This window comes from Salvelinus alpinus, chromosome 14, assembly GCF_045679555.1.
Source record: "Salvelinus alpinus chromosome 14, SLU_Salpinus.1, whole genome shotgun sequence".
NCBI lineage: Eukaryota > Metazoa > Chordata > Actinopteri > Salmoniformes > Salmonidae > Salvelinus > Salvelinus alpinus.
In genome coordinates, this window is record NC_092099.1 from 14,110,323 (window position 1) to 14,128,271 (window position 17,949).

At 44.0% G+C, this 17,949-nt stretch overlaps 1 protein-coding gene across 2 annotated transcripts in view; it reads left to right on the plus strand.

The window, feature by feature from the left end:
- Nucleotides 1-15,803: 15,803 nt before the first annotated feature.
- b3galt1b (UDP-Gal:betaGlcNAc beta 1,3-galactosyltransferase, polypeptide 1b) overlaps nucleotides 15,804-17,949 on the plus strand; it is a 132,911-nt gene continuing 130,765 nt past the window's right edge. The window contains exon 1 of one of the 2 annotated variants that reach the window (XM_071340537.1): nucleotides 15,804-15,925. The gene's annotated coding sequence lies outside the window, so the exon portion shown is untranslated. The remainder of the gene's footprint in view (nucleotides 15,926-17,949) is intronic. The other variant, XM_071340536.1, reaches the window with a different exon arrangement.

Below are 17,949 nucleotides of genomic sequence, written 5' to 3' on the forward strand. Positions count from 1 at the left end.
CTGTTTTTCATGGTTTGGGCTAACACAAAGCACGGTCCCTCAGTTCCAGTGAAGGGAAATCTTAACTCTACAGCATACAATGACATTATCAACGATTCTGTGCTTCCAACTTTGTGGTAACAGTTTAGGGAAGGCTTTTTCCTATTTCAGCATGACAATGCCCCCGTGCACAAAGCGAGGTCCATACAGAAATAATTTGTTGATCGTGTGGAAGAACTTGACTGAGCTTAACTGAATCGAACGCCTTTGAGATGAATTGCAATGCCGACTGCGAGCCAGGCCTAACCACCCAACATCAGTGCCCAACCTCACTAATGCTCTTGTGGCTGAATGGAAGCAAGTCCCCGCAGCAATGTTGCATCATCTAGTGGAAAGCCTTCCCAGAAGAATGGAGGCTGTTATAGCAACAAGAGGGGGACCAACTCCATATTAATGGCCATGATTTTGGAATGAGATGTTCGACGAGCAGGTGTCCTACTTTTGGTCATGTAGTGTATGTGTAATAAAAATGTAACTGCTGAAGAACCTGACTATAAACACTTAACTGATAAATACTGCAGTTTACTCCTAGACAGCCCAAATAACATGTTATCTGCTACAGAGGAACTCACATATGTCAGCTATTGATAGGTTAAATGTTTGCTGAAGGAAAGGGTGCTTTAACAAGAGATCATCCTGTAAGTTAACAACATGGTCCATACTGTTTTGAAGCTTTTACATTCCCTATAATGCTTATAAGTCACATTGATTGATTAATTGATTGATTACTAGCCTACTATCATCAAATAATTACTTAGACTATGTTAAACCTTTGTTTCAATCCACTCGGGACAACACAGGCTTTAAAGGCATGGGGGTTGTTAAGTCATTATCCATTTGGCAGTTTTTTATTTAACCTTTATTTAACTAGGCAAGTCAGTTAAGAACAAGTTCGTATTTACATTGACAGCCTACCAAAAGGCAAAGGCCTCCTGTGGGGACGGGGGACTGGTATTTCTTTTTTTTACGACAAGTGAGAACACACAACACGACATAAAGAGAGAACTAAGACAATAAAATAGAAAGGCAGCAACACATGACAACACAACATGGTAGCAACACAACATGACAACAACATGGTAGCAACACAACATGGTAGCAACACAACATGATAGCAACACAACATGGTAGCAGCTCAAAACATGGTACAAACATTATTGGGCACAGACAACAGCACAAAGGGCAAGAAGGTAGAGACAACAATACACGACGCAAAGCTCCCACAACTGTCAGTAAAAGTGTCCATGATTGAGTCTTTGAATGAAGAGATTGAGATAAAACTGTCTTGTTTGAGTGTTTGTTGCAGCTCGTTTGTCACGCCCTGACCTTAGATATCTCTGTTTTTCTATATATTTTGGTTAGGTCAGGGTGTGACTAGGGTGGGTACGCTAGTTTTTGTATGTCTCTGGTTTTTGTATGTCTATGAGTTTTTGTATGTCTATGTTGGCCTGATATTTAGGTAGTCATTTCCCTTGTTTGTGTTGTGGGATCTTGTTCTATGTTTAGTTGCCTGTCTGCACTATTCGTATAGCGTCACGTTTCGTTCGGTTGTTTGTTGTTCTGTTAGGTGAGTTTCAGTTGATTAAAATTATGTGGAACTCTACTCACGCTGCACCTTGGTCTCATCTTTACAACGATCATGACAGAAGATCCCACCGAAAATGGACCAAGCAGCGTGTACAGAAGGAGTGGACTTGGGAGGAGATCCTGGAGGGAAAAGGACCCTGGCCAGGGAGTACCGCCGACCTAAGGAGGAGATAGAGGCAGCAAAAGAGGAACGGCGACGATATTAGGAGATAGCTCAACGGAGCAAGCACTAGAGGCAACCCCAATAAAAAAATTTGGGGGGGGCACATGGAGCAGTGGGCGGAGCCGAGGAGCGAACCAGAGCCAGTCAGGGAGTCGGATGAGGAGCTCGACGCAAGATTCCGTAGAGAGGTGCTAGCATTGAGAGCGCTGCAGAGCGGGAGTGCTGAGGTGTGTGTCATCAGCGCGGTGTCACCTGTACCGGTCCCACGCATCAGATCTCCAGTGCGCATCCACAGTCCAGTACGTCCTGTGCCTCCTCTCCGCACTCGCCCTGAGGTGCGTGTCATCAGCCCGGTGCCACCTCTACCGGTCCCACGTATCAGGTCTCCAGTGCGCCTCCACAGTCCAGTACGTCCTGTGCCTCCCCTCCGCACTCGCCCTGAGGTGTGTGTCATCAGCCCGGTGCCACCTGTACCGATCCCACGCATCAGATCTCCAGTGCGCATCCACAGTCCAGTATGTCCTGTGCCTCTTCACCGCACTCGCCCTGAGGTGCGTGTCATCAGCCCGGTGCCACTGGTACCGGTCCCACGCATCAGGCCTCCAGTGCGCCTCCACAGTCCAGAGCTTCCGGCGACAGTTCACAGTCCAGAGCTTCCGGCGACAGTTCCCAGTCCAGAGCATCCGGCGACAGGTCCCAGTCCAGAGCTTCCGGCGACAGGTCCCAGTCCAGAGCTTCCGGCGACAGTTCCCAGTCCAGAGCATCCGGCGACAGGTCCCAGTCCAGAGCTTCCGGCGACAGTTCCCAGTCCAGAGCTTCCGGCGACAGTTCCCAGTCCAGCGCTGCAGAGCGGGAGTGCGGAGGGGTGTGTCATCAGCGCGGTGTCACCTCTACCGGTCCCATGCATCAGGTCTCCAGTGCGCCTCCACAGTCCAGTACGTCCTGTGCCTCCTCTCCGCACTCGCCCTGAGGTGCGTGTCATCAGCCCGGTGCCACCTCTACCGGTCCCACGTATCAGGTCTCCAGTGCGCCTCCACAGTCCAGTACGTCCTGTGCCTCCCCTCCGCACTCGCCCTGAGGTGCGTGTCATCAGCCCGGTGCCACCTGTACCGGTCCCACGCATCAGATCTCCAGTGCGCATCCACAGTCCAGTACGTCAAGTCAAGTCAAGTTTATTTTATATAGCCCTTCGTACATCAGCTAATATCTCGAAGTGCTGAACAGAAACCCAGCCTAAAACCCCAAACAGCAAGCAATGCAGGTGTAGAAGCACGGCGGCTAGGAAAAACTCCCTAGAAAGGCCAAAACCTAGGAAGAAACCTAGAGACGAACCAGGCTATGAGGGGTGGCCAGTCCTCTTCTGGCTGTGCCGGGTGGAGATTATAACAGAACATGGCCAAGATGTTCAAAATGTTCATAAATGACCAGCATGGTCAAATAATAATCAGGAATAAATGTCAGTTGGCTTTTCATAGCCGATCATTAAGAGTTGAAAACAGCAGGTCTGGGACAGGTAGCACGCCCTGTGCCTCTTCACCGCACTTGCCCTGAGGTGCGTGTCATCAGCCCGGTGCCACTGGTACAGGACCCACGCATCAGGCCTCCAGTGCGCCTCCACAGTCCAGAGCTTCCGGCGACAGTTCACAGTCCAGAGCTTCCGGCGACAGTTCCCAGTCCAGAGCATCTGGCGACAGGTCCCAGTCCGTTTCACAGTCCGGAACCTCCAACGATGGTCTACAGTCCGGAACCTCCTGAGACGGTCTACCGTCCGGAACATCCTGAGACGGTCTACAGTCCGGAGCTTCCAGTGACGGTCCCCAGTCCGGAGCCCCCAGCGACGGTCCCCAGTCCGGAGCCTCCAGCGACGGTCCCCAGTCCGGAGCCTCCAGAGACGATCCCCAGTCCGGAGCCTCCAGAGACGGTCCCCAGTCCGGAGCCTCCAGCGACGGTCCCCAGTCCGGAGTCTCCAGCGACGAAGCCTCCAGCGACGGTCGGCGGTCCAGAGCCTCCAGCGACGGTCGGCGGTCCAGAGCCTCCAGCGACGGTCGGCGGTCCAGAGCCTTCAGCAGGGGTTCTCAGTCCAGAGCCTCCTGCGACGATCTACGGTTCGGTTCCTCCGGCGACGATCCACGGTCCGGAGCCTCTGGCGACAATCCATGGTCCGGGGCCTCCAGAGACGACCCACGGTCTGGAGCTTCCAGCGCTGCGTCCAGAACCGGAGCCGCCACCAAGGGTAGATGCCCACCCAGACCCTCCCCTATAGGTTCAGGTTTGCGGCCGGGAGTCCGCACCTTTGGGGGGGTACTGTCACGCCCTGACCTTAGATATCTCTGTTTTTCTATATATTTTGGTTAGGTCAGGGTGTGACTAGTGTGGGTACGCTAGTTTTTGTATGTCTCGGGTTTTTGTATGTCTAGGGTTTTTTGTATGTCTAGGAGTTTTTGTATGTCTATGTTGGCCTGATATGGTTCCCAATCAGAGACAGCTGTTTATCATTGTCTCTGATTGGGGATCATATTTAGGTAGCCATTTTCCTCGTTTGTGTTGTGGGATCTTGTTCTATGTTTAGTTGCCTGTCTGCACTATTCGTATAGCATCACGTTTCGTTCGGTTGTTTGTTGTTCTGTTAGGTGAGTTTCAGTTGATCGTTCCAGTCGCTAGCTGCAACGAACTGAAAAGAGAAGCGACCCAGGGATGTGTGTGCTTTGGTGCTTTGGGGACCTTTAACAGAATGTGACTGGCAGAATGAGTTTTGTATGTGGAGGATGAGGGCTGCAGTAGATTTCTCAGATAGGGGGGAGTGAGGCTTAAGAGGGTTTTATAAATAAGCATCAACCAGTGGGTCTAGCGACGGGTATACAGAGATGACCAGTTTACAGAGGAGTATAGAGTGCAATGATGTGTCCTATAAGGAGCATTGGTGGCAAAACTGTTGGCCAAATGGTAAAGAACATCTAGCCGCTTGAGAGCACCCTTACCTGCCAATCTATAAATGATATCTCCGTAATCTAGCATGGTCATCTGAATCAGGGTTAGTTTGGCAGATGGGGTGAAAGAGGAGCGATTACGATAGAGGAATCCACGTCTAGATTGAACTTTAGCCTGCAGCTTTGATATGTGCTGAGAGAAGGACAGTGTACCTTCTAGCCATACTCCCAAGTACTTGTATGAGGTGACTACATCATGCTCTAAACCCTCAGAGGTAGTAATCAGACCTGTGGGGAGAGTGGCATTCTTCTTTCCAAACCACATTAAGGGTAGAGAAAGCCACTAAGAAATCTTTGTTGTGGAGTGTTTGACACAAAATCTGGGGAGGAGCAAGCTGAGTATAAGACTGTATCATCTGCAAATAAATGGATGAGAGAGCTTCCTACTGCCTGAGCTATGTTGTTGATGTAAATTGAGAAGAGCGTGGGGCCTAGGATTGAGCTTTTGGGTACTCCGTTGGTGACAGGCAGTGGCGGACACAGCAGATGTTCTGACTTCATACACTGTGCTCTTTGAGAGAGGTAGTAAGCAAACCAGGCCAAAGAACTTTATGAGACACCAATACTCCTTAGCCGGCCCACAAGAATGGAATGGTCTACTGTATCAAAAGCTTTGGCCAAGTCAATAAAAATAGCAGCAACAAATTGCTTAGAATCAAGGGCAATGGTGACATCATTGAGGACCATTTAAGGTTGCAGTGACACATCCATAACCTGAGCAGAAACCAGATTGCATACCAGAGAGAATACTATAGACATCAAGAAACCAATCAGTTGATTATTGACAAGTTTTTCCAACACTTTTGATAAACATGGCAAAAATAGAAATAGGCCTATAACAGTTAGGATCAGCTTGATCTTCCCCTTTAAATAAAGGACGGACGGTCGCTGCCTTCCAAGCAATGGGAACCTCCCCAGAAAGGAGAAACAGGTACAAAAAGGTCAGAGATAGCTGCCCCTATCATCGCCAAGCCTATCTTAAAGAAGAAAGGGTCTAAACCATCTGACCCAGATGTTTTTTGGGGGGTCAAGATTCAGGAGCTCCTTTACCACCCCGGACTCAGTGACCGCCTGCAAGAAGAAACTTTGTAGCGGGGCAGTGGTAAAAGAGGGAGAAGCGTTGGGGCTAGTCCCATTAGAATGGGTGGGAGATAAGGAAATGTTGGACGGGCAAGGAGGCATGGTTGAGTCAAATAGGAATCCTGACTTCATGAAGTGGTGATTAAAGAGCTCAGTCATGTGCTTCATGTCAGTTACAACCACATCATCAACTTAAAGGGACATGGGCAGCTGTGAGGAGGAGGGTTTATTCTTCATGGTGTTAGACCCACAGAGAGAGAACTGCTCCTTAAAGTAACTAACTTTGGCCTTCCGGATAGCCTGAGTGCACTTACTTCTCATTTGCCTGAACAAGAGCCGGTCAGCCTGAGAATGCGTGTGCCGAGCCTTTCGCCAAATGCAATTCTTGAGGTGGAGTAACTCCGCAAGATCACAGTCGAACCAGGGGCTCAACCTGTTTTTAATTCTCATTTTCTTTATGGGGGCGTGTTTGTTAAGAATACCGCTGAAAATATCAAAAAATAAGGTCCAAGCATCTTTGACAGAAGGGATCAAGCTGATTCTTTACCATTTTACGGTTAACATACAGTACCAGTCAAAAGTAGTTTGGATACCATTTTACGGTTAACATACAGTACCAGTCAAAAGTTTGGACACTCCTTGTCACGTCCTGACCATAGTTCTTATGTGTTTTGCTTGTTTTAGTGTTGGTCAGGACGTGAGCTGGGTGGGCATTCTATGTTGTGTGTCTAGTTTGTCTGTTTCTGTGTTCGGCCTAATATGGTTCTCAATCAGAGGCAGCTGTCAATCGTTGTCCCTGATTGAGAATCATATATAGGTGGCTTGTTTTGTGTTGGGGATTTGTGGGTGGTTGTTACCTGTCTCTGTGTTTTCTCTGCACCAGCTAGGACTGTATCGGTTTGCCACTTTTTGTTATTTTGTCATTGTTAAGTGTTCACTGTTTTTCATAATTAAACACGTTGAGCACTGGCTACGCTGCGTGTTGGTCCGATCCCTGCTACACCTCCTCTTCTCGTGAAGAGAAGGAAGGCTGCCGTTACACTCCTACTCATTCAAGTTTTTTTTTTTTTTTTACTATTTTCTATAATGTGGAATACTAGTGAAGACATCAACACTATGAAATAACACATATGGAATATTTTTTAAATCAAAGTAGCCCTGTTGGTGTCACGTTCTGACCTTTATTTCCTTTGTTTTGGTAACCATACATGCCGAGATCATCCGTTCACTTACTCTGCGTCTCACAAAGACATGGCGGTTGGAACCAAAAATCAGACCAAAGGACAGATTTCCAACGGTTTAATGTCCATTGCTTGTGTTTCTTGTCCCAAGCAAGTCTCTTGTTATTATTGGAGTCCTTTAGTAGGGGTTTCTTTGCAGCAATTCGACCGTGAAGGCCTCATCCTCACCAACCTGCCCTCCAAATACACCTCTGCTGTCTTCAACCAGGATCTTAGCGATCACTGCCTCATTGCCTGCGTCCGTAATTGGTCTGCGGTCAAACGACCACCCCTCATCACTGTCAAACGCTCCCTAAAACACTTCAGCGAGCAGGCCTTTCTAATCGACCTGGCCCGGGTCTCCTGGAAGGATATTGACCTCATTCCGTCAGTAGAGGAAAAAGTGCCTTCCTCACCATCTTAAATAAGCATGCCCCATTCAAAAAATGTAGAACCAGGAACAGATATAGCCCTTGGTTCACTCCAGACCTGACTGCCCTTGACCAGCACAAAAACATCATGTGGCGTACTGCATTAGCATCGAAGAGCCCCCACGATATGCAACTTTTCAGGAAAGTAAGGAACCAATATACACAGGCAGTTAGGAAAGCAAAGGCTAGCTTTTTCAAACAGAAATTTGTTCAACCTCTCTTTCATATTGTCTGAGATCCCCAAAGATTGGAAAGCTGCTGCTGTCATCCCCCACTTCAAAGGGGGAGACACTCTAGACCCAAACTGCTATAGACCTATATCTATCCTACCCTGCCTTTCTAAGGTCTTCGAAAGCCAAGTTAACAAACAGATCAACGACCATTTCGAATCCCACCGTACCTTCTCTGCTATGCAATCTGGTTTCGGAGCTGGTCACGGGTGCACCTCAGCCACGCTCAAGGTCCTAAACGATATCATAATCGCCATCGATCAGACACAATACTGTGCAGCTGTATTCATCGACCTGGCCAAGGCGTTCGACTCTGTCAATCACCACATTCTTATCGGCAGACTCAACAGCCTTGGTTTTTCAAATGACTGCCTCGCCTGGTTCACCAACTACTTCTCAGACAGAGTTCAGTGTGTCAAATCAGAGGGCCTGTTGTCCGGACCTCTGGCAGTCTCTATGGGGGTGCCACAGGGTTCAATCCTCGGGCCGACTCTTTTCTCTGTATACATCAATGATGTCGCTCTTGCTGCTGGTGATTCTCTGATCCACCTCTACGCAGACGAAACCATTCTGCATACTTCTGGCCCTTCTTTGGACACTGTGTTAACTAACCTCCAGAAGAGCTTCAATGCCATACAACACTCCATCTGTGGCCTCCAACTGCTCTTAAATGCAAGTAAAACTAAGTGCATGCTCTTCAATCGATCACTGCCCACACCTGCCCGCCGGTCCAGCATCACTACTCTGGACGGTTCTGACTTAGAATATGTGAATAACTACAAATACCTAGGTGTCTGGTTAGACTGTAAACTCTCCTTCCAGACTCACATTAATCATCTCCAATCCAAAATTAAATCTAGAATCGGCTTCCTATTTCACAACAAAGCATCCTTCACTCATGCAGCCAAACATACCCTCGTAAAACGGACTATCCTACCGATCCTTAACTTCGGCAATGTCATTTACAAAATAGCCTCCAACACTCTACTCAGCAAATTGGATGCAGTCTATTACAGTGCTATCCGTTTTGTCACCAAAGCCCCATATACTACCCACCACTGCGACTGTATGCTCTCGTTGGCTGGCCCTCACTTCATATTCGTTGCCAAACCCACTGGCTCCAGGTCATCTATAAGGCTTTGCTAGGTAAAGACCCACCTTATCTCAGCTCACTGGTCACCATAGCAGCACCCACCCGTAGCACACGCTCCAGCAGGTATATTTCACTGTTCACCCCCAAAGCCAATTCCTCTTCGTCCGCCTTTCCTTCCAGTTCTCTGCTGCCGATGACTGGAACAAACTGCAAAAAGCACTGAAGCTGGAGACTCATATCTCCCTCACTATCTTTAAGCACCAGCTGTCAGAGCAGTACACAGATCACTGCACATGTACATAGCCCATCTGTAAATAGCCCATCCAACTACCTCATCCCCATACTGTTATTTATTTGATTTATTTTGCTCCTTTGCACCCCAGTATCTCTACTTGCACACTCATCTTCTGCACATCTATCACTCCAGTGTTTAATTGCTATATTGTAATTATTTTCCCACAATGGTCTATTTATTGCCTTACCTCCCTTATCCTACCTCATTTGCACACACTGTATATATACTTTTTTTCTATTGTATTATTGACTGTATGTTTGTTTTTTCCATGTGTAACTCTGTGTTGTTTGTGTCGTACTGCTTTGCTTTATCTTGGCCAGGTCGCAGTTGTAAATGAGAACATGTTCTCAACTAGCCTACCTGGTTAAATAAAGGTTCAATAAAAACATTTAAACATTTATTCATGCAGTCTCCTCTGAACAGTTGATGTTGAGATGTGTCCGTTATTGAACTCTGAAGTATTTTTTGGGGCTGCAATTTCTGAAGCTGGTAACTCTATTGAACTTGTCCTTTGCAGCAGAGGTAACTCTGGGTCTTCCTTTTCTGTGGCGGTCCTCAAGAGAGCCAGTTTCCTCATAGCACTTGATGGTTTTTGTGACCGCACTTGAAGACTGACCTTCATGTCTTAAAGTAATGATGGACTGTCATTTCTCTTTGCTCATTTGAGCTGTGCTTGCCATAATATTGACTTATAGGGCTATCTTTTGTGTACCACCCCTACCTTGTCACAACAAAGCACACATGTTAATTGAAATGCATTCCAGGTGACTACCTCATGAAGCTGGTTGAGAGAATGCCAAGAATGTGCAAAGCTGTCATCAAGGCAAAGGGTGGCTGAAATATAAAATATATTTTGATTTAACACTTTTTTTGTTACTACATGATTCCATGTGTGTTATTTCATCATTTTGATGTCTTCACTATCATTCTACAATGTGGAAAATAGTGAAAATAAAGAAAAACCCTGGAATGAGTAGGTGTGTCCAAACTTTTGACTGGTACTGTATGTGATTAAGTAGAACTTAAAATCAATCCCCAGGTGTGCCAGAAAGACGTTCAATGTAAGATGTCACTCCCCTGACGGAAAAACCACATGATTTTACATGTGAAAAATCAAATATGAAAATGTGTTTCTGGAACACTTCACGTGACATTTCACATGTGAAAACGTGTTTTTGGAATGCTTCATATGTGACATTTCACATGTGAAACCATGTGTTTTCAAATCGTTATCATACACACCCACAGTGCCTTTAACACAGTGTTTTCATCTTACATTTTTGACACACTTTAACATACAGTACTAGTCAAAAGTTTAGACACACCTACTCATTCCAGGGTTTTTCTTTATTTTTTACTATTTTCTACATTGTAGAATAATAGTTAAGACATCAAATCGATGAAATAATGGAATCATGTAGTAACCACAAAAGTATTAAACAAATTTGAGATTCTTCAAAGTAGCCATGGCATTGTCTCAACCAGCTTCATGAGGTAGTCACCTGGAATGTATTTCAATTAACAAGAATTTAAGCTTTCTGCCAATATCAGATACAGTTGAAGTCGGAAGTTTACATACACCTTAGCCAAATACATTTAAACTCAGTTTTTCACAACTCCTGACATTTAATCCTAGTAAAAATTATCTGTCTTAGGTCAGTTAGTATTTGGTAGCATTGCCTTTAAATTGTTTAACTTGGGTCAAATGTTTTGGGTAGCCTTCCACAAGCTTCCCACAATAAGTTGCGGGAATTTTGGCCCATTTCTCCTGACAGAGCTGATGTGACTGAGTCAGGTTTGTAGGCCTCCTTGCTCGCACACACTTTTTCAGTTTTGCCCACAAATTGTCTGTATGATTGAGGTCAGGGCTTTGTGACGGCCACTCCAATACCTTGACTTTGTTGTCCTAAGGCTATTTTGCCACAACTTTGGAAGTATGATTGGGGTCATTATCCATTTGGAAGACCCACTTGCGACCAAGCTTTAACTTCCTGACTGATGTCTTGAGATGTTGCTTCATTCCTCATGATGCCATCTATATTGTGAAGTACACCAGGCCCTCCTGCAGCAAAGCACCCCCACAATATGATGCTGCCACCCCCGTGCTTCACGGTTGGGATGGTGTTCTTTGGCTTGGAAGCCTCCCCCTTCTTCCTCCAAACATAACGATGGTCATTATGGCCAAACAGTTCTATTTTTGTTTCATCAGACCAGAGGACATTTCTCCGAAAAGTACGATCTTTGTCCCCATGTGCAGTTGCAAACTGTAGTCTGACTTTTTTATGGCGGTTTCGGAGCAGTGGCTTCTTCCTTGCTGAGCGGTCTTTTAGGTTATGTCGATATACGACTGGTTTTACTGTGGATATAGATACTTTTGTACCTGTTTCAACCAGCGTCTTCACAAGGTCCTTTGCTGTTGTTCTGGGATTGATTGCACTTTTCGCACCAAAGTACATTCATCTCTAAGAGACAGAACGTGTCTCTTTCCTGAGCAGAATGAACCAGAATTGTGGAGGTCTACAATTTTTTGTAGACCTCCACAAGGTCTTGGCTGATTTATTTTGATTTTCCCATGATTTCAATCAAAGAGACACTGAGTTTGAAGGTAGGCCTTGAAATACATCCACAGGTACACCTCCAATTGACTCAAATTATGTCAATTAGCCTGTCAGAAGCTTCTAAAGCTATGACATAATTTTTGGAATTTTCCAAGCTGTTTAAAGGCACATTCAACTTAGTGTATGTAAACTTCTGACCTACTAGAATTGTGATACAGTGAATTATAAGTGAAATAATCTGTCTGTAAACAAATGTTGGAAAAATGACTTGTGTAATGCACAAAGTAGATATCCTAACCGACTTGTCAAAACTATAGTTTGTTAACAAGAAATTTGTGGAGTGGTTGAAAAACTACTTTTACTCCAACCTAAATGTATGTAAACTTCCGACTTCAACTGCATGTCTATGTCCTGGGAAAGGTTATTGTTACTTACAACCTCATGCTAATTGCATTAGCCTATGTTAGCTCAACCGTCCCACAGGGGACCCACCAATCTTGAATAAGTTTTTAAGGACACCAATAAGAAGAAGAGACTTGCATGGGCCAAGAAACACGAGCAATGGACATTAGACCACTGGAAATCTGTATTTTGGTTTGATGAGCCCAAATTTTAGATTTTTGGTTCCAACCGCCGTGTCTTTGTGAGACGCAGGGTAGGTGAACGGATGATCTCGGCATGTGTGGTTCCCACCGTGAAGCATGGAGGAGGAGGTGTGATGGTGTGGGGGTGCTTTGCTGGTGACACTGTCTGTGATTTATTTTGAATTCAAGGCACACTTAACCAGCATGGCTGCCACAGCATTATGCAGCGATACACCATCCCATCTGGTTTGCATTTAGTGTGACTATAATTCGTTTTTCAACAGGACAATGACCCAAAACACACCTCCAGGCTGTGTAAGGGCTATTTGACCAAGAAGGAGAGTGATGCAGTTCTGCATCAGATGACCCGGTCTCCACAATCACCCGACCTCAACCCAATTGAAATGGTTTGGGATGAGTTGGACCGCAGAGTGAAGGAAAAGCAGCCAACAAGTGCTCATCATATGTGGGAACTCCTTCAAGACTGTTGTAAAAGCATTCCAGGTGAAGCTGGTTGAGAGAATGCCAAGAGTGTGCAAGCTGTCATCAAGGCAAAGGGTGGCTACTTAGAAGAATCTAAAATCTAAAATATATTTTGATTTGTTTAACACTACATGATTCCATATGTGTTATTTCATCATTTTGATGTCTTCACTACCATTCTGCACTGTAGAAAATAGTACAAATAAAGAAAAACCCTTCAATGAGTAGGTGTGTCCAAACTTTTGACTGCAATGACTATATTGTGTATATTTATTTATACAGTTATTCTTATTCAATGTGTCCTCACCTGGGATTTGATCTCACAACCTCTTGGTTCACGGCCTTCTGATATTTCTGCTACATCACCACGCCTGTGTCAATGGCTGATTTTACCTGTATTCCGACACTTTGGACTTCAAAGCACAGTGCCTTCAGAAAGTATTCACACTCCTTTACTTTTTCCACATTTCTGTTGTTTACAAAGTTGGATGAAATTGCATGTAATTGTAATTTTTAGTCAACAATCTACACACAATACTCTGTAATGTCAAAGTGGACATTATGTGATGGGAATGTGATGAAAGAAATAAAAGTTTAAATAAATCATTCTCTCTACTATTATCTTGACACTCACATTTTTTAAATAAAGTGGTGATCCTAACTGACCTAAGACAGGGAATTTTTACTAGGATTAAATGTCAGGAATTGTGAAAAACGAAGTTTAAATGTATTTGGCTAAGGTGTATGTAAACTTCTGACTTCAACTGTATGCCCCACTAACATTAGACAACGTTACAGAAAACCCTCAAACTGCTGAAATAATTAAATTAAATCAATAATGAGTGAACTGTCAGATTAACTGATAACTAAAATAGCAGTGCAGATGGTACTATTTTGCTACAGTATGTGAAGAGATTTGTATTATAGGTAATGAGTGTGTAGCATACTGCTACAGACTTTGTGGTGCAGTAGAAAGATCAGCACGCCTCAAATCCAGAGGTTGAAAGTTCAAATTCCAGGAGGGGTCCTATTTTTTATGAACAGTGTACCACTTACTTTAAGACCACCATACTATTACTTTATTTATAATGGTTTGGGACCATCTGGGACCATCATGTGAGCTCCTGATGACTGGTAAAACAAATATCTTGAGAACGTCTTACAAAAATCTTAACATGATCCTCACCCTTACGGGAAAAACCACATCAATTTCACATGATCAGTTGTTTCACATGTGATCTCATGTGATAAGTGAAGCGATGACATGACATGTAAAGTATCATGTGACGGCATGAAACTAAACATGTGAGCACGGGATAACATAGAGGGACTTCTATTAACCTGAGCTGCGGTGCACCTGGCTATTGCCCGTGACTTGAACAGGCAAAAGTGCTGAGGGAGGAGCGCCCTTCTCAAATGGAACAGTAATCTCTGCCGCTCGTTCATGTTGTCCACAAGAGAGCATAGCGCATCATCCACAAACATACATCTCTTTTCCATCAAATATATGTTAGAATTTTCAAACTAGTTGTTTTCATTGGCAGATAAAGCGTTTTTTTCAAAAGCAATCCCTTTTGCTTGTTAAAACGCAGAATCCGACTATTTTCTCCACGTGCTGAATCTAAGTTACTTTGGTTTTGAGCCGACTTCGCCGTGGGCTTTGAACGGGGAACCTGGCTCACGCCCGAGAGGCGGCCCGATTCCAAAATAAAAAATGCGATCACTTTTTACATTTTCACCTGGTGCAAACTCCTCCCACCGGGGAAACCTATGCCAGATAATCCCATCCCCTCAATATCTCATGTGAAGTCTTCCAAAAAAGTGTTTTGCACATGATTTCACATGTGAAATTTCACATGCAGTTTTATAGTATCACATATTGAAAGTTTCCAACCCAATGTTGTCATATTTATTTAACATCAGACCATGTTCTCATGAGATCACGTGTTCACATGTGGAATTCATGTGGTTTTTCCTATAAGGGTCACACTCAGATTTAAAAATATATATTTAGAGGATTCAAGAAAGGCAAGATATTTGTGAAAAATGCATGTGCTGTTTCGATAGCTCATCATATAGCCAACACCCCTGTCTTAAAATATGTGCAACTACCATTTTAAAGTAGACTTATGACCAAATGTAGCAGGTCATCCATCCCCTTCCTCTCCGCTACCTCCTTTGGCATGGCTCCATTTGCGGACTCCACCCTGTTTAGCCATTCCATCCACACCGGTCAATGTGCAAATCCGTTTCTATTTTTCAACACCCCCAGACCTGTGCTGTGGTGGTACATGTATCATATATCTGCTTCTTCTGTGAGTTTAGTCAATCTCTACATCAATTGAGCATGATCTAATTTACACATTTTACACAAGCTATTATACTCAAAGTTATTATAGCCTAGTCATTTTTTACTTATACAGAGTTTAAGCTCTTTTAATATAGGCTATTAAATATAGCCTAATATAGGCTATTCTTACTTGTTACAATAGACCGTATATGAGATTTTTTCCCCAGAAGTTTTCCCCATGCTGATCTTTGGCTTTTCGAGCAGTTTTTCCCCTGCCTGCCTTGCAGGTAAATTACATTTCTGGTAGGCTGCATTTATATGTCATTAATCCTGTCTGGGGATGAGCATTGAGTACTGTATGTGCTAAGAGGTCTGTAATGTGGTTGCCACTGTGGTACAGAAAGGAAATCTAGGATTTGCCTCACCACATTTTTACACTTAAGAAATAGGAGTGAATATAATGTCCCTCTTGTGTAGTTATTTTTTGTTTCTTGTCTTGTTATTTCTTTAAACATAAAAATATATCCAGTTTATCCCATAAGCAAGTAGTTTAGCCTAGCCAGTTGGTGTTACAATTAAAGAACTGGGCTATAAAGCCAGTCATTCCGCAAATTCATAACAATTGTTGGTTGAATGGAAATACCCTTATAACGTCAATCTACCTTGCTACAGTATGTAAAGTAGCTTTCTTTCTCTCAAGTGGATTGGCTACGACTCCATCGGATTACTTTCTGATTGGGCCGGTCTCTTGTCAATGTATGAGCTCTAACTCCAGGCACTACGATCTTTTTTCTTCGAGACAAATAGCGTTTCGCTTTAGGATGCTGAAGGCACCGCTCTCGCATCAGGACCAGAAGTCTGAATGGGATGGAGACGATAAAATAGGTAGGCTCAGCTTGCTTGTTTCTGCCGTCTATTGTACTGTTTCAGAGCCACTTTAATCAACTGTTTAGTAGCCTATGCCGGGGATTTGACTCCATGTAAATGAGTTTACCCTAATATTTACACGGTTGCGTTCACGGTCCCAACCAGCTCATATCAGGCTACTGTTCAAATCTTTTTTTATTCAGTCGCGAGGTATTTCCTTAATTAACTCCTAAAAATCCACAGTGTAGCTCTAGCATCTGCGTGTTCCTGTACCCTCCGCTGGACGCGAGCCCACTGATAATAGATTTAGTATTTCTACTCAATTGTGCAGCACTGGGCAACTCTTGATGGGGGTTATTTTGATAATGACAGTGGACTAGCCTGCTTCAAAATGAACTGCCCCCCCAAAGTACACTTCATTTTGGCGATTAGAAACTTGGTGTGAAGAAGTCTTCTAATAATCAAAATAAACGGGCAGGTTGTCTTACTGTATGTAGCCCTGTTCTAGGCACTGTTGTCTATGTGGCATGTAGTGTCTGTGTAGTTTCTTCTGATATCTCTAAAAACTCCTGCTGTCCTCTTGGCTGTACAGAGGCATATTCATCTTATAGTACCATCATGTCTGTTATATCTCCCGTCCTATGTCCAACCTCCAGAAAGATGAGAAGACTGAAAGACAGGAATGCCTATGGGCCAATGTTAGCCTAGACACAGGTATAGGAGTTACTTAATTTAAAGTGTTACCATAAAGTTACATACTCTGTGTCTGTGTACAATACATTATGGCAATTTGGCTAAATTATATTGCGTTGCAGTTAAGTCATTTTAATAGTGCGTTTATTAAATCGTGCTGTGCCCACGCACATGATGCATCCCATATGGCCATGCATATGATTATGCGTTTAGGCTTACTGTAGCTTAGGAACATGATATATGCCAATTCTCTCTGTATGATTTGTCTGATACTAAAAAGCATAATTGTGATTTGAAACATAACCATGATAATGTGATAGGCAGCATATCAACAATACAAAGGCATAGCCTACACAATCTTCTTTTGGCAGAGATTTAGGTGTTTACAGAGAAAATGAAAATGTCAGCCTTTGACTGCAATCACTTTCATTTATGTAGTTTTGTGCTGCTGTCAAAGAGTTCTGCTCCCTTACACGTTGAGAGCCTGTAGGTCTCTCGTCAGTGCCGTCAATGTGACTGCCTCCTTTCAACAGGCGCTCACAGGCTTACATTCATGTTGAATATGCTGAGTCCTTGGTTTTTGCCTTTTTGACCTCAAATATGTGGTGAATTTGTTTAGCACATCTATTTTATTATATGAGATTCCTCTTGAAGTCTGCAAAGGGGGACTGCTTATATAAATGTTCTCCCTTTGGCTTTTCATCCCTGGCAGTCATGTAGTTGTAGGTTCTGCCTTAACCTTGATGTGGAGTGTGTGGTGTCCAATTTAATTTCAGTTATTGGTTTGGTATCTAACAAATGCTACTGTGCATCTCATCCATCTTCCTTAGAGCTCCACTGTAATAATCTTTGTCCTTGCCATTTTGCACTCGATTGGATCACATAATCCCTTTAGCCAAAGCATCAATATAAATCAAAACTCTTGCTCATCCTACCACACACGCACCAATAAAACATGCACATCTGCAGAACATATAGACACAGGTGTGTGAACAAATCCTGGCAGGCACAGGCTCTATCGCATCCCCATTTCTGCCTTATGTCTTAATTACAGCTTTGAATCCAGTTCCTTGACATTGATATATCGATTGCAGCTTCAATAGACGTGGGAGTTAATTTATTCAACTTTTTGCATTGACATACTGTGACATTTGCTGCACCAGGAGGCCAAATGGGGAACCACACAACAATTAATGTGAAATGTATTCCAAGGAATGATTTTCAAAGATGGGTCTGGTTGGGTTCACTACTCCTGCAGAATTTCTAGTGGAAAATATAATGCCAAGGAAATCATTTAAGTGGGTGAATATGAAAATCTGCAGCCCTATAATTAAAACAATAGGACTTGG